This window comes from Protopterus annectens, chromosome 1.part0 (genome assembly GCF_019279795.1).
Source record: "Protopterus annectens isolate FY-2018-M chromosome 1.part0, PAN1.0, whole genome shotgun sequence".
NCBI lineage: Eukaryota > Metazoa > Chordata > Ceratodontiformes > Protopteridae > Protopterus > Protopterus annectens.
The window spans coordinates 1764671650-1764689619 of NC_056725.1; the positions used below are offsets into that span (position 1 = coordinate 1764671650).

The following is a 17970-nucleotide window of genomic DNA, read 5'->3' on the forward strand; positions in this document are numbered from 1 at the left end:
TCCATGAGAAAAGGCACTTTTGCATGCAGGAATTGCAATCACTGTGCATTTATGGCCAATACCAACATATTTATACATCCAGCTACGGGGAAGGTATATAAATTTGATCACTATGCAGATTGCAAGACTCCTGGATTAATAAACTTAGCTAAATGTATGAAATGCACAGCATTCTGTATAGGAAAAACTAACAGGACTTTGAGGGAACGAGTGAGAGAGCATTTGTATGGGACAAATAGAGAAGATGACAGTAATGCATTAGCAAGACATGTTATAAATAATGATCTATCCCACAAGTTCACATTTTTAGCCATAAAATTAGTTAATAAAAGTATCAGGCTTGGGAACCTTAAGAACTACACCGAGAGGTTAGAAATTAAATGGATTATTAGACTACAAGCAGATAAAGCTTGTGGCCTTAATGATAGAATTTCCTTGAAGCCCTTTCTTATTAATAGACCATTGACACATTAAATAGGTTTTTGTATCAGATTATTTAAGATTTGTACATAGAGGATAATGCATTAGGGATCTAAACCTTGTCATCACAATGGAACAAAACATGCTGGAGGGATAGGTTCCTGACCCAGAGACTCCCCATACTCTGGAATAGACTGCCCAGCCATAAACAAAATATACAATAGAAGGAGGAAGCTACTACATGATAGAGCAAAATCCCAAAAAGGGAAGGCATCTCTGATCAGTATTAGCAAAAAACTACGGGCACTCATAAAATCGTCTAAGGCCAGCTTTGAGAGAAAAATTGCACAGGACACTAAGGATAATTACAAGGCTTTCTTTAGTTATGTTAGGAACCTGGGTGGGAATTCCCAGATATGTTCAGAATTAGTCCAAAATTACAAAAAATACACTGAACCCACAGACATTGCCAACATGCTAGCTGACAGGTTCAGCGTAAACTCCCCCCCCTCCCCACCAAAAGAGCAAATATCTATCCCAGCAGAGTGCTGCCCCCCTGACATCTCAGATACTCAGATAAGAGCCGCCCTCTTCAAAGCAAAAAACACAGCATCAATGGGACCAGACGGTGTCCCGGGCTGCATCCTACATGAACTCCAAGAAGAGCTAAACCCAAACATAAAACTACTGTTCAATCTCAGCCTTACTACAGGATATGTACCCAAAGAGTGGCGTACAGCAACAGTGGTCCCTCTCCACAAAGGTGGTGCCTCAACGGATCCTGGAAACTATCTCCCCATAAGCCTGACTAGCTTGGTCTGCAAAGCTATGGAAAGGATCATCATGGACCTCATAAATAAAGATATTGGGGACCTACAGACACTGGATCCTACCCAGTTCGGCTTTCTTAAGGCCAGATCCTGCCTCTTAAACCTGGTCAATTTCTTTGAAACAGTCACCAAGGCCATTGACGAGGGGAAGATGGTCCACACAGCCTACCTGGACCTCGCAAAAGCCTTTGATACAATACCCCACTCGGGCATTATAGATAAGCTCACCAGCTTAAATATAAACCCCTATGTCACTAGATGGGTTGCAAACTGGCTCAAGGACAGAACCCACATGGTTAGAATTGATGGAGCCATGTCAGACTCCAAACCAGTTACAAGTGGCATCCCCACAAGGCTCAGTCCTGGGACCTCTCTTGTTCGGTATATATTTCTCGGAGGTACAGGCCAACACGGAAGGACTGGCTGACCAAGTTCGCAGATGACTGCAAACTGGGCGCCATAATCGACTCTCCAGCCAACACAAGCATCCTCCAAAAGAGCCTCATAGAAACAGACAACTGGTGCCAGAGCCATGGCCTCAAGCTAAACGCCAAAAAGTGTATAGTCATCCCCTTTGGCAAAAACAAAGTGCCCACAAATTACCACATAGGTGGTAATCCATTAAGTACAGAAGAAGTAATTAGGGACCTGGGGACCATTTGACAACCACGTGGCCACAGTGGTTAGAAAAACATTTTATATAGCCCACCTAATCATGAAGCGATTCACATCTAGATCAGGGGAGGTCATCGTGCCTCTTTACTCATCCCTCATCAGGCCCATAATTGAGTACAATGCCCCTTTTGGGATGTACCTTACCAGACACCTGCAGCAACTGGAAAGACCCCAAAAGTACCTCACCAAGAGGATCAAAGGGCTCAAACAGATGCCATATGCTGCCCGGTTAAAGAAACTCCAGCTCTACTCAGTGGCATACCGCCTGCTCAGAGGCGATCTGTGGCTGATGTATAAAGCCATGTCCAACCTGGAATTAATGGACATGCTGCACCTCAGAAAATCCAAATCCCATCGAGCCACGCGCTCGAGAGACTTGAACCTCAGCATTGAAATAAATAGGACATGCTGGAGGGACAGATTCATAACTCAGAGGCTCCCTTCACTCTGGAATAAAATCCCAGTCCAGGTTAGGCAGAGTCCCTCATTGACTCTCTTCAAGAGGAATCTTGATGAGTGGATGGGAGATCATAGGTTTACCCCGGGTATCACTTCTGTGTCACTGTTAGACATAGGCACAGTATACTAACCTCGAAAAAGGGCATAGCAAAATTAATTTAAAATGGGTGGCGAAAGCCAAACACACTCTAGCTAGTCTTATAAATGCCCTAGGGCAGATAGCCTAGTATGAACCTATGAACCTATGAACCATACATGTCAAGCAGAGTGCCTCTTTGGCCCTCTTCAGAAGGAACTTTGATGATTGGATGGGAGATACGAAATTCACCCCGGGGAACACGTCAGTCGCCCTGCTAGACAGGGGTCTAGGGAAGTAAATACTGTGGGAAGAAATAGCCAGGGAATTGTTATGGCTAGGCTTGTATAGGCCCTAGGGCCAATAGCCTAGTACCAACTATGAACCTATTATGTTGTAAATATATTTAGCTGTCATACAGAAATTTTATTTGTGTAGATAGGAGTTTTATATGTATATTTAAATATTTTTTTAAATAGTAAGAGTAGTTTTTTTATATTTATATATGAATATTTTTATATAGGTAGAGTTTTTTATGTATTAGTATTCTACATTTTCTTTTCTCTGATGGAAATGTTAGATTATTGTGTATATGCTGCCACCTCGTGGTTTTTGGAATGAACATGATTTTAATTTTTAGGTTAGACTGTGATATCAAGATGTGTATGAAAGGAAATTAAATATGTACACACACACACACACACACACACACACACACACACACACACACACACACACACACACACACACACACACACTATATGGTTCCCCTTCATAATATTAAAGTACTGAATGCTTGAAATTCAGTAACGCGAAATTATAAAGTCGAACCAACAAAAATACCGAAACCCACAAGCACGAAAACAAAAAACCACGAACATACACAACACATACACCATACAACACGCACACCATACAACCCACATAACATAAACTACAAGCCTTCCCCCTACACCCTCCCTACTTATATATTCTAATTCCTAGATCACACTAATGCACAAAAAAACCCACCATGCAGACATTTTAAACTGCGTCGCACACACACACAAACACATACATAGACACATCCAACACTCCCACCTCCCTACCCTAACCCACACGCACAACTTACAAAACACACACATACACTCACTTACCTTCACTTCTGTAAAACATCCCAACTCACACACTTTGCATCCCGTAGCTGTCATGCTTAAGCGCAAATTTGAGATATTTGAATTTGCACTTATGCATTTTTGACTTTACAGTCTCGAGTTACTGAATTTCGGGCATTCAGTAATTCAAGATTGTGAAGGGGAACCCTATATATATATATATATATATATATATATATATTTTTTTTTTATATAAATATTTATATATGTTTTTAAATTTATAGAGTATTATTGATACAAAAACTGAGTCAACTTCTATGAGAGTTTCACTGTTGCAGTCATTACTCTTGGGTTATCCTGCTGGCAGGCTACCCACAGTCGGCCAGAATTCCAAAGTCTAGGACCAGCGTCGGTTGCTGTTGCCTCTTCCCTGATGTCAGTGCGCCAGGGGTATAAAAGATGCAGCTGATGCCATTTTCTTCAGTCTTTCTTGCCGCGCGGTGCCCGAAGCAAAAGCAGTTCGCAAGTGCCGGTCGGCCGACTCCTGAGATTTTCAAATCTGAAATACAGAGCCGAAGTCTTCATTAAAGCTAAATACCCCGTTGGGGAAACTTTTTTCTTGCTCAAGACCGATGTCAGAAAAAGTTAACAATTATTGTATTTCTTGTGGGAAGCAAATACCTCATAAGGATTTTCACTCTTACTGCATTCCTTGCCTAGGCCCTGATCACAACGTTGCTAGCTGTCGGTTTTGTGCTAGATTCAACCAACGCACTATCAAGCGTTGGTCTGATTTTGCATTTCATTACTTTGGCCGAATATTTAATTATATAATGCTGGTGGAACAGCCGACAACCGGAGTTTACAAAAAAATGCAAGGACAAGGACAAGGATAGGCATCCGAGGTCCAAAACCGACGATGAAGCCTCTTCTAGGCCAGTCGCCGGTTCTCAGCGAGGCGCTTTCGCAGCCCCTGGCGCCCGCTACCTCAGAGCCACAGGCCACTACCGACTCCCATATGGAGCCGACTGGGCCTCTGGAAACTCACAGTATTGGACACTCAGAAATCAATCCCTCAGATGGGTCCGGAGCCGCTGTGCAGGCATCGGCTTTTGAGGGTGTCTTCAGACCTACACAACTATATATTAAGCCATCTTCAGCTTCAAAGACAAAGACTAAAGCTGCTCTAAAGACAAAGAAATAAGTACAACATTCTCCTATTCAAACTTCCATGCCTAAAAAACAGATGCTCAAAATGGCCGAAGACCTAATTACTTTGATCAGAGGCTCTCATCCCCCTCCTGATAAGAGGCCAAGGCAAGAGACAGAGTATGATTCTTCTGATCAGGTATCTATTTCCTTTGATTCCTCTTCTGAACAGGATTACTCCAAGCTTCCCTATGAGGATTCTGATGCTGACGAATCCATTTCTTCAGCCTCTCCTCCTGAGGACTATTCTTTTGGGGAAACACTGCATACTATGAGGGAGCATTTCTACTGGGAGAGCCAAGATTATTCTGAGTCTAAGAAAAGGCTCAGAGACTTCCTGCTTCTTCCTCAGCACAGACCCCTTGCTATTCCACCTGTCCTAGACATTGCAGATGATGTATTTTCAGAGTCCGGACTGTCCCCTGACTCTTTACCCCCTGCACCTGCTAAGCCAGACAGACACTACAGGGTCCCGGATTCTCATAAATTCCTATATAAAAACCCCACTGCTGACCCAGAAACTATTTCTCAGGGTCCCAAGGGGGTTAAAGCTTCCACTGCAAAAAACCCTGTCCCCTCTTATAGGGATTCTAGGGCTCTGGACAGATGGGGGAAAAAGTTTACACTTCTGCCACCCTGGCTGTAAGGGCTTTAAATTGTCAATTTCATATGCTTAAATATCAGCAATATTTAATGTCACTACTTAAACAGAAAATGTTGACAAATACTGAATGTTCAGAGAACAAGAAATTGCAGGATTTATTGCATGCAACTGAACAAGTGGGAAAGCATACTTTGCAATGTGGTTATGATTCATTGGAGGCCTCTTGCAGGGCCGCTGTTACAGGTTCTGTTATTAGAAGGCATGCTTGGTTAAAGGAACAAAATCTGCCTGATCATGTTAAAGCAAAATTATTAGATGCACCATTACAGCATGATACTTTGTTTGGTACTAAAACAGAAGAGGTGTTGAAAAAAATGCAGACAGTCAAGGATTTCTTACAGGTGCAGCCACCCAGGTTTAGCAGGAACTGGCCTTCTAAAAATTGGTCCTTTCCAGTCTCAGACAAACCTCAAAGAGGCAGATACAGGCATCCCAGAGGCAGATCTCAGCTCCAAGGCTCATACAGGCCTAAACAATGGGGTGCTCCTACCTCCAAAAGCGGAGAAGACAAATCACAGCCTTACAGGAAACAGTCCCAATGACTTTCCTCTACCAGTTCCAAGCAGTTTTCTTTTGATAGCCCCCTTAGGGGGAAAACTAGCACTTTTTTCTTCAAATTGGCAAATGGTTACCCAAGACAAATGGGTTCTGAACATAGTGTGCCAAGGCTACAGGTTCCACTTTCACACCCTACCAATGTCAAAGGGCATGCCAGACCTGCCACACAATCAATGGGCACTGGCACAAAAACAAATTACAGCCCTCATGGACATGAGGGCCATTCAGCAAGTACCTCAACAAGAGCAGGGGCAAGGATTTTACTCCAGACTTTTCCTGGTACCCAGGAAGGACAAAACCTGGAGACCAATTCTGGACCTGTCTATACTAAATACGTTTCTGGAAGTTCCAAAATTCAAAATGTTGACTCTTCAGCAGTTACTGCCCATGCTGGGCAAGAGGGCTTGGCTCGTAACTTTGGACCTAAAAGAGGCATACCTGCATGTCCCAATCAGATAATCTTGCAGAAGATACCTCAGATTCATAGATGGCTCAATGCATTACCAATTCTCTGCACTGACCTTTGGCTTATCTGCTGCGCCCAGGGTCTTTACAAAATGCCTGGCACCAGTAATTGCATTTTGCAGACAAAAAGGAATTCAAATATATCCCTACTTGGACGACTTCCTAATTCAAGCAGAGAACAAAGACACTCTTCTAAAGCATCTGGCGTTTGTAAAAAGATTACTAATTGGCCTAGGGTACACAGTAAACGAAAAGAAATCAAAACTAGTGCCCTGTCAATAGATAATATTCCTGGGTGCAAGCTTAAATACAACTGCCCAGATGGCTTATCTCATGCTAGACAAGCAAAAACAACTGACTACTTACTTCAAGAAATTGGCAACAAAAACCCACTTATCTGCAAGGAAAATCCTGCAGGCCTTGGGTTTCATGGCATCCTGCATTCTACTAATTCCATGTGCCAGACTGCATATGAGGAAACTACAATGGTATCTGAAAAGTGTTTGGACTCAGCATTGCCACAGCCTGGAGACAGTAATTGCACTCATTCCCTGCCTACAACAGGAGTTTCGATGGTAGGCAGAAGTCTGTCACCACAACAAGTATCTGCCATTCAGTTTACCCACAGCCAGACAGACACTGACAACGGATGCATCATATTATGCCTGGGGGGCCCATATGGCAGGAAAATGTATTCAGGGCACATGGCCTGCAAACCAGATGTATCTTCACATCAATCAAAAAGAGATGCTAGCTGTTCAAAATGCCCTGACAGCTTTCAAGGACCTGCTTCATCCAGAACAATTACTGATAAAGACGGACAACACTACAGTCATGTGGTACATAAACAAGCAGGGAGGTACTCATTCCTACCCCCTCTGCAGAAAAGCAATGACCTTATGGGACACAGCATTGGCTTTTCACGTTCACCTGCAAGCACAATTCCTGCCAGGAAAAACAAACACTCTGGCAGACGAACTAAGCAGAAACCTCATGGATCCCCACGAATGGAAACTGGATCCACAAGTCTTCAGGATGATAATAAGGAAATGGGGATGCCCAGACATAGATCTATTTGCCTCCCCTTACAACTGTCATTTGCAGAGATTTTGCACAAGGATTTACCACAAGCAAGCATGGAAAGTGGACGCCCTATCATTCAGCTGGAAAAATCGAACGGTATATGCTTTTCCCCCACTGCTTCTCCTACCCAGAGTACTCTTAAAGGTCAGACAAGAGAAGCCAAAAATGATTCTGATTGCACCAGACTGGCCACGCCAGCACTGGTACCCAATCCTAAAGAGCTTGTCTCCAGGTCCAGCATGGATATTGCCTCAAACTTCTCACTTGCTGACCAACCAAAACAATCAGATCCTGCACAGCCAACTCAGGACCTTAAATCTGGCAGCATGGCAGATAATATAGCCATTCAGAAAACTCCTCTTTCAAAAGCTGTTATGGATGTTATCTTGGAGGCCAGGAGGCCCAGTACCAGAAAATCTTTATGCAGAAAAATGGAAGAGATTCTGTGCTTGGAACCAGGAGCAAGGCATTGACACGTCTGTACCAAATATTCCTCAGATTTTACAATACCTAACTGAGATGCTGAACAAAGGCCATTCTTTCTCATCAATTAAGATTCATGTCTCTGCCATTTCTGCACGTTACAATACGGAACCACCTATCTTTTCTCATCCTTTAATAAGGCAGTACCTCAGAGGGGCCAAAAACATTAGGCCTCCAAGGAGAGAACCAATTCCGGCCTGGGACCTCAATTATGTTTTGGAAAAACTCACACTGCCTCCTTTCGAGCCAGCATCAACAGCAGATATTAAATTCTTATCCTGGAAAACAGCTCTGCTCCTAGCCATAACCTCTGCAAGGCGAGTCTCGGAGTTACAAGCACTCATGGCTGTGAAACCTTTCATAATTTTTCATCCAGACAGGGCTTCTCTGAGGACAAACCCTACATTCATGCCTAAGGTGGTGTCCAGTGTGGCCCTCAGTCAAACCATTCACTTGCCTACCTTTTACTGAAATCCACAGAACAAGGGTGAGAAAATTCTGCACTCTTTGGACATTCACAGGCAGTTATGCTTCTACTTGGACAGAACAAAAGCTTTCAGAAAGACTGAGCAACTTTTAGTGTCATATGCTGCAGGATCACAAGGAAAGGCTATCTCAAAACAGACTATTTCTAAATGGATAGGCCATTGCATCCGTTTCTGCTATTCAAAACATGGCAAATAAGTGCCTAAGGGCATTAGGCCTCATAGGTTCATAGGTTCATAGGTTTATACTAGGCTAACTGCCCTAGGGCATTTATAAGCCTAGCCCACAGTTATGTTATGTTAGAAATACTGTGCCCATTAGTTTGTTGTGCCTCTGTCCAGTAGTGACACAGAGATGATTCCCGGGGTAAACCTACGATCTCCCATCCACCGGTCAAGATTTCTCTTGAACAGAGCCAGCGAGGTGCTCTGCCTCACATGGACCGGGATTTTATTCCACAGCATGGGGAGTCTCTGGGTGATAAATCTATCCCTCCAGCACATCCTATTTATATCCGTGCTAAGGTTTAAGTCTCTTGCTCTAGTGGTTTTGGTGGATTTGGATTTTTTGAGGTGGAGCATGTCCATTAATTCCTGGTTGGTCATGGCCTTGTATGTCAGGCACAGGTCACCTCTGAGCAGACGGTATGCAACTGAATAGAGTTGGAGTTTCTTCAGTCTGGCAGCATATGACAGGTTTTGGAGTCCCTTTATCCTTTTGGTGAGGAACTTTTGGGGTCTCTCCAATTGCTGCAGGTGTCGGGTGAGATACATCCCGAATGGGGCATTGTACTCGATCATTGGTCTGATAAGTGAAGAGTACAGGGAACAATGACCTCACTTGATCTGGATGTGAATCCCTTCATGATCAGGTGGGCAATGTAGAAGGTCTTTCGAACCACTTTAGCAATGTGAGCGTCAAACGAGAGGCCACTGTCAACCTGAGTCCCCAGGTCCCTGATAACCTCTTCTGTGCTTAGTGGGTTGCCACCTATATGGTAGCTTGGGGTTACCTTGTTTTTCCCGAAGGGTATGACTATACACTTTTTTGTGTTTAACTTCAGGCCATGGCTCTGGCACCAGCTATCAGTTTCCGTGAGACCCCTCTGAAGGATGTTTGTGTCCGATGTACTATCCACTATGGCACCCAGTTTGCAGTCATCCACAAACTTTGTCAGCCATAGTCCTCCTATGTTTGCCTGTACTTCTGAGAAGTAGATGCCGAACAATAGGGGCCAAGGACTGAGCCCTGTGGGACTCCACTTGTAACCGGCTTGGAGTCTGACATGACTCCAGCAACTCTAACCCTGTGGGTTCTGTCCTTTAGCCAGTTTGCAACCCATCTTGTGACATATGGGTTTACATTTAAGCTGGTAAGTTTCTCTATAATACCCGAGTGGGGTATTGTGTCGAAAGCTTTTGCAAAGTCAAGGTAGGCTGTATGTACTGCCTTTCCCTCATCAATGGCCTTGGTGACTGTTTCAAAGAAGTCGACCAAGTTCAAAAGGCAAGATCTGTCCTTGACAAAGCCAAACTGGGTTGGGTCCAAGGTCTGCAAGTCCCCTATGCCCTTGTTTATGAGTTCCATTATGATCCTCTCCATAGCTTTGCAGACCAGGCTTGTTAAGCTTATGGGGCGGTAATTACCAGGGTCCGTAGAGGCACCGCCTTTGTGGAGTGGGACCACAGTTGCTGTACGCCACTCCTTGGGCACATATCCTGTGGTGAGGCTAAGATTAAACAGCTGCCTTATGTGCGGGTTTAGTTCTTCATTGAGTTCATGTAGCACTCAGCCGGGGACCCCATCTGGTCCCATTGATGCTGTGTTTTTAGCTTTAGAGAGAGCAGCTTTCACCTGCGCATTTGAGATGTCTGGGAGGCTACTCTCAGTTGGGATAGTTATCTCTCCTTTTGGGGGGGAGAGGGGGTGAAGTTTGTGCTGAACCTGTCTGCCAGTATGTTGGCAATGTCTGTGGGTTCAGTGATTTTTGTATCATTTTGGACTAATTCTGAGCATATCTGGGAGTTTCCACCCAGGTTTCTGACATAGCTGAAGAAGGCCTTATGATTGTCTTTTGAATCTATGGCAATTTTTATCTCAAAGTTGGCCTTGGATGATTTTATGAGGGATCGTAGTTTCTTGCTAGTGCTGATCAAAGATGCCTTCCCTTTTTGGGATTTTGCTCTATCATGTAATAGCTTTCTCCTCTTATTGTAAAGTTTGTTTATGGCTGGGGTCCACCAGACTGGACGTTTGCCCTTGGTGGAAAGAGTCTTGGTTTTATTTGGGATTGCCTGATCCATGCAGTCCTGAAGGTGTTCATAGAAGGCATTTGTAAGGGCTTCCACAGCTTGGGTTGTGGTTTCCATTGGCTCAGGGGCCTTGAAGGATACCACACCTGTCTTGAGTAGTGTGAAGTTTGCTTTAGAGAAGTTCTTCACTGTGGTCTTTTTTGTTTGGGGTGGGGGGGATGTGGATTTCTAGTGAGATTAGTTTATGATCTGATCTCACCAATGAGGGATATACTTCTGGTGTGGAGCATTTTGTCCCCATGTTCGTGATGATGAGATCTAGTATATTTTCTCCTCTTGTGGGGACGGTGACTAGTTGTTCCATGGCATTTGAATTTATGAACTCCAGGAACCTTTGGGCTAGAAAGTTTGGGCTTGAGTAATGTTCCCAGTCTATATTCGGTAGTTGAAGTCACCCAATATGATGGTGTTTGGTGATACATTTATACTCTCCAGTGTCTTCAGGAAGGCTGTGTGGGTTTCCTGAGTTTGAGAGGGTGGCCTGTAGCATGCTACAAATTGTAGAGCAGTTTTGCCTATGGTTAATTGCACCTGGATGGTTTCGATGCGTAGCCACCAACCTGTAGGTGTGGGTATCCTTGATGAATATGGATACACCCCCTTTTGTGGTGTGGTCTGGGTTTTGGGGCGGAGCATGATATGAGATGAAACCTGATAGTGCCGGGGTGCTCTCAGGAGCCTTGAACCAGGTTTCAGTCACAGCACAGACATCGATGTTCTCCATACTGAGAAGGGCCTCGAGTGCGTGCATTTTGAGATTTAGACTTCTGGCATTGAGCAGCATTACCCTTAGTTTCTTCTTTTGTTTTCTAGGGTGGTAGGTTTAGAATTTGAGCCTTGCCTAAAAAGGCACTATGGGGGTGGCAAGAGCCTTAGCCAATATCCGAATCCCAGGGTGACAGGTGCAAGCCGTCCCGCAGCGTGGCTTGTCGAGCATGTCATCCCAGGCAGACAGGCACTGGATCCCCTTTGAATGACACCAGAAATTAAGCCAATTGTTAAAGCTGATCATCTTGTCACTATATTGTGGCATCATTCTTGGTGAAGGAAAGATACTGCTCAGGGTCAGGGTCATACCTGCCTAGGCTACATAATCAGAGAGCTCCTCTATGTCTCTTTTAATGTAGTCCAGGGAGGTACGTCTCAGGTCGTTCACACCAGCATGGACAATGACTGTGTCATACTTGTACTTGCCGTGGAGTGACCTGAGTGCTTGTGTTATGTGGCGGATTCTAGCGCCTGATAGGCAGCTTACCATGACCTTCTCCTTGTTCAGCCTGGTGAGTGGGACGTCAGTGTGTCTGACTATGGAGTCACCTATGACAAGTATGTTTGGTGTTGTATTTGGCCTTAAGGGCAGTGACTGCTTTGCACACTGATTTTGTTGTTTATGTGTTGTTTGTGTGGTGTATTGAGTTTGCAGTTGCTTGGGTGTCTGCTTTGGAGGCCTCTGCTGTTTAGGTAAATTTTTACTCAGAGCCTCCGAGTATGTCTTAGTGTGTTTATGTGTTTGATTCAGTGGCGTGGTTGAGTTATGTGAGACTGGTATTGTGGTGTGTGTAGTTGCCTTCTCCTCCTGCCTGGTCTTGCCAGTTCTGAGTTGAGAGAGCTCAGCCTCCAGTTTGGCTAAATAGCTGCATCTCTCGCAAGTGTTAGTGTTATGGGAGGAGGAGAGGGTTGTCCGTGTACATGAGGCAATTGTAACATTGTCTCAGAATTCCCAGATTCACCAACTGGGCAGGAGAGGACGCCAGCATCTGACCCTTCGACATGCTAGAAAGATTTATGAGTTGGTATGAGACAGAAAAGTAGTGGGCTTAGCAGGGAAGTGGGCACTCCTGGGGTTTTGCTAGTGAGAGATTTGTATAATATAGGAGTGCTTGACCTGCAAAGAGAATGCTTATAAGACAAGGGATATGCTTATAAGACAAGTGCTGAGCTTTTGAGAAGAAAAAGCTATTTGGAACAAGTGCTGCACTTTTTAGTGAAGGTGTAAACTGTTTAGGTTCCTAACAGAGCAGTTCTAATGGAAAAATTGAAGAACAGACCTTCTGGAGCCAGAAAGAGTTTAACCTTGTTTAACCGGCGCTGCCCGATGCTGCTCTAGTGGCAACTCCGTGCTAAAGCACGTTAAAGCGTGCTTGATAGCAGGGGCTGGAAAGAAGCAGGAATAGACCCAAAACGGACAATAAAACTACAGTTTCAAGTCAGTAACCACCTCTACGGGGGGCAGGGAAGCTGCTCAATGTTATTCACTGCCACTGATCAACAGAGAGACTTTCCTTTAGCCCAAGCAAAAATGGCCTCACAGAAACTTTCAAATAGTTCAGGAACAGCAAGCCTGTAACTGAACTTTTTTAACTCTCAGAAAAGTGGGAAAAAAGCAAGATTTTTTTTTTTTTTTTTTTCCTCAGAGGAGTACCAACCAAAGAAATCTTAGAGGCTGCAACTTGGAGTTCTGTGCACACCTTTACAAAGCACTACCACTTGCCTCTCTACTCTAAGTCCAGAGCAGGCTTCGCCACTGCAGTTCTGCAGGGCCTCATAGCCTCTCCTAATCCTATTTAGCCCAGCCACCCATCCTCAGCTTTGGGATTCTACCCAAGAGTAATGACTGCAACAGTGAAACACGATGAACATAGTACAGTTGTGTACCTACCATAAATGTATATGTTTGAGTGTATTCACTGTTGCAGTCCAGGTTACCCAACCACCATCCCCCTTTTCTTTGCTGGGACTTATCTGCACTTCTCTATCCTATACGACCTTTTTGGTGTATTTGCTTGTAGATGAAGGAAATGTTATTTTTGTGCATGCATTTCTTATTGGTATATTTTTCAGCCTATCTATTTGGGGCACCTGACATCTGGGGCAAGGAAAACTGAAGAAAATGGCGTCGGCTGCATCTTTTATACCCCTGGCGCACTGACGTCAGGGAAGAGGCGACAGCAACCGACGCCGGACCTAGACTTTGAAATTCTGGCCGACTGCGGGTAGCCTGCCAGCAGGATAACCCAAGAGTAATGACTGCAACAGTGAATACACTCCAACATCTACATTTATAGTAGGTACACAACTGTACTTTTTATATGCATTCATCTTTAGTTAGGTAAAAGTTAAAATAGAATGTAGCTTTAAATCACACTAATAGATGAGTTTTTAGTAGATAATTAATGAATAATGATGACTGGTTAATATAAAATTAGTTGATTAGTGTTGTATATTTAAATGGAAGCCACAGCATGTTTTATATGTCTGATAAAGCATTCAGAGTGAACGGGAAAGGGCTTACTTAGTATACTGTTTTTATTTTGTTTTTTTGGATTAAAGTCTTTTTCCTTCACAGTGGTGTTTGTTGCCTTAGGAGTTTTTTTGTTTGTGGATTTTGTCATTTCATTGAGGCACTTCGTCCTTAGACTGTTTTTGGTTTTGAGAACGTTGCAACACAGGCCAGTTTAAATCAGTGTGTCCATTTACTTGTGTTTTTCCCAAACTATTCCAACAAAGGTGAATAAAGACTCTGCAGTGCTTGCATGTGCACAGACAACTTCAGTTTTACCTTCAAAGAACCAAGGAATTCAGAAAAGACCTTTAGTTATTTGTTTTCTTTACCAGGATGAAAAAGGGAAGGTGAGAAAATGACAAAAATGCTGTTATCCAAGTAGTTGTCAGATTGTATCAGTTTTGTTATTCCAACAACAAATCCCTGTCATCAAGCTAAGAGCACATTTTGTCAGGATTCTAGCTACCTCAGTGACTTTCTGTTGAAATTTGTGCAGCTGTGTCATGGTTTATCTTACATACTTTTGCAAAATACTACAGTTTGGACACTCTGCCCATGTCTAGAGCCTGTTTTGCAGCTCCTTTTCATAGTTGCATATTATCCTAGTACATCCCAGGGTTTTCTAGGGACTGTATATATTGGTTTCCAGTGTCAGGACACAACCAGCTTAATTACATAAGTTATGTATTAACCAGAATGTTAGGTTTAGTTGGTTTCTGTCTAGACACTGGGAAGCACCCAACACACCTAACCTCCTGCAAATTGCTGTATCTAAAGGGACCTAGCACCTGGCTGCTAAACAGTCATCAGGGATATCATTCCTTATTATACCTACCTCTGGACACAGTGATGGCTTTACTCAATATATAGAGCTAGCTGAGAGTAATACATTATGGTACAGGAAAGAAGCTCAAGCTACTCAGAGTTCTCATTTTTGCTAAGTAGAGAATAAGCACCTTCAGTGCCCATTCTGTCAGTTTCTAGTGTCTAGACAGAAACAACTAAATCTAGCATTCTGGTAAGTGCATACCTTACGTTTTCTGTAACTTTGTGGCAGGTACTTTACTACTGCATACCACATGCAGTTCCTCAGTGTTTATGGTTTTAGATTTTGTTTTTTAGACATGTCTAATTCCACAACTGATGAAACTTCAGAAAAAGAGAGAGATCTTTTGTTTTTATCTCAGTCAGTGTAAAGTAAACTGAAGTCAGTGCTGCAAAGACTTAAGTTTTCTCTTTGACTTGTAACAAGCCAATGAAGAGGTCATCCTTGGAAAAAAAAGGCACTTGTGTCTAGTGAGCTTAGCAGATAAATAGTACGAATTCCCAACAGAAGGGACATTTTAAGTATTTCTTAGAGATTTCATTGACTGGTTCATCAAAACAATAAACCAGGGAGAGAGTGGTGATGCAAATTGCTAAAACGTAAGTTAATTCCAACTTGTGGAATTCTGAACAAGTGCAATAGCTTATAAATGAATACCCTTATCTAGCGAAAGCTGATTTTTTTCTTTGTAGCTTGATTACATTATTAAATACCTATATGTTGTACATTTTTATGCCCCAGTGCATTGAAACAATCATGTAGTTTGAAGGGTAATTTTTATGTATTTCCTTGATGCCGCGAAAAAGAGAAAATTTTAGTTATGTTACACATAGACCTTTGGCAAGCATTTGACACACTCCTATGTAGATTATTCATAAACGTGTTGTGAGTTAGGTAACAGAACAATGGATACGCATGAAACAGAATTCCTGAGTGCAGTGTGATGAGGAGAGCATTAATAGTTGTCGAATACTAGGACTGTGTATCTTTAATGAAATGTATATGCGGTATTATGCAGAGGCTAGAAGAAATCTAGGTATCCATTACATGGATCACTCTTGCAGTAGTCATAACCATTGGACATCTTTTGCAGAAGCCAGACATCTGGTCTGAATTCCAGAGATTTGCATCTTTATCCCTTGCGACTGGATGGACATTCCCTTTCCTGCCCGAGATTTCAGCACATTCGTAGTATAAAGGTGATGTCTGCTTGCTCCATCTTTAGATCTGTTTTGCTACATTGCTGTTTACACTGCATTTATATTGAGCATGAGCAGTCAAGCAGTGCAGCCTGTTTATCCAGTGCTGGCAGATAAGAACACTGTTGGATAACTGTTTTTGTGTTTAAAATTATTAGTGGTGTTTTATGCTTTGTTGTGGATAAGGGTCAGGCATCATGTATATCCTTAAGGTATGTTCACTGAAAAAAAAGTCAGTAAGTCTGCTTGTGATAGACAAATTCTGCAGAAAGATTAATATGCTAAGTGTGTGTTCTGCTTAGTGTTTGATCCCCAAGTAGTAATATCTTTGTTGATTTTAGAAAGAAGGCCCTAAGATGAAGGTAGTTAGCTCTGCAGGACTACTTAAACTACTTAAAAAAGAAATGGCTGTAGGGATTATCTCATCAAGCATCCATGTCCTCATGTGCTTAGATGTCTGTTTTGGATGTTCCACCGAAGAAAGAGATTTGTGGAGAATCACTCCTAAGAGGAGGAATGACAGGAGGCAATGGTGTGGATTCATCGGGATTTTCAATATGCTGGAGTGTGCTTTTGTATCCCCTGACTTTGGTGAATGTAATACCTGATGTCTCTAGTGAGATGCCTGTGGAGACCACCATGCCACTGAATCCAGCATGTCCCCCAGAGCTGAAATTCTGTATCAGTGGTCATCGCAGATGCTTCACCATGGATACCTGAAGCTAGAGATGTGGTAACCCAGAATGAGAGTGGTATTCCTTGGCCGTTGTGCATGAGGATGTCATTAGTTTAATCTATATGACTTGGATGTCTGTCTGCATACCCAGGCTTACAAAGAAGCACTCCTTTGAAACTTAGGACCCAGGCATGAAAGCTCCAGATGTCTGCTTCATCAGGCTCCTTGCTGGTACTTTTTTCACACTAGCAGCCAAGTCCTGTTTTCTCTGTCCACCCCAGGCTTCCTTCCAAGGCTAGATTAAGCTGCATAAGACTTCATGGCCTTTATTTGAAGTTTGCAGCCTAGACTGGACCAACATTTGGTGTCAGGCTTCCCACCTCAGAAGAGTAAAATGGAGTAATCTCCCTTTCCGAAGTGAGGATCCTCAGATTCAGAGGAGGAAGATCTGGCATACAGTTCCAAGATGTTTCCTGCCTAGCGTATGGCAATGACATTGAAGATACCTTGACCTCTGCATCACCCCCCCAGAAGATGTCTCATTTGATGATAAAAGTTTGTGTAAGAAATTATCATCTTAAATGGGAAGTCAAATAGGTATCAGGCACCCAATTCTAAAAGCTTTACAGGATGCTTTTCTAGTAGCGTCGCTGCAAACCTGCTTTCCAGTCAGCTGCTTCTAGTAGGCAGACCAATTCACTGGGATCCTTGACTCTTGTAATTACCTTTATGAGAACCCAACAGTGATGTTTCTGGGTAATGAGAAAGGGTTTAAACTGGTTTCAGTCTCTAATACACTTCCTAGTGACAGAGAATAGAATCTTGGACTGTTTTGGGAAGAAGGTCTTTACGGCATCACCTCTGGCTTTCAGCTGTCTCAGCTGTCAGACTTACTTGACAAAGTATCATGTTGAGCTGCTTCAAGAACTGAGGCAGAAAAGTGGAGATGTTTATGCTGAAAGGAACAGAGATTTTGCAGTTAACCCAGACCGTTATTTGGCTGAGTTTACATGACATAAAATGTGGCTGTGATACTGTAAATACACCATCCAAGGCTACTGCTATGAGATCAATTATTAGGAGATATGCATGGCTGTTGACACAATCCATGCTAGGGAGTAAAAAAGTGCAACTCTTTTATGCCCCCTTAGATAAGGATTTGCTGTTTGGGC

The 17970-nt window shown here is 43.1% G+C and overlaps 1 protein-coding gene across 1 annotated transcript in view; it reads left to right on the top strand.

Moving 5' to 3' along the window:
- The window catches only part of LOC122805110, an 807491-nt gene that overhangs the window by 691998 nt on the left and 97523 nt on the right, over window positions 1-17970 (top strand). The window lies entirely within an intron of this gene.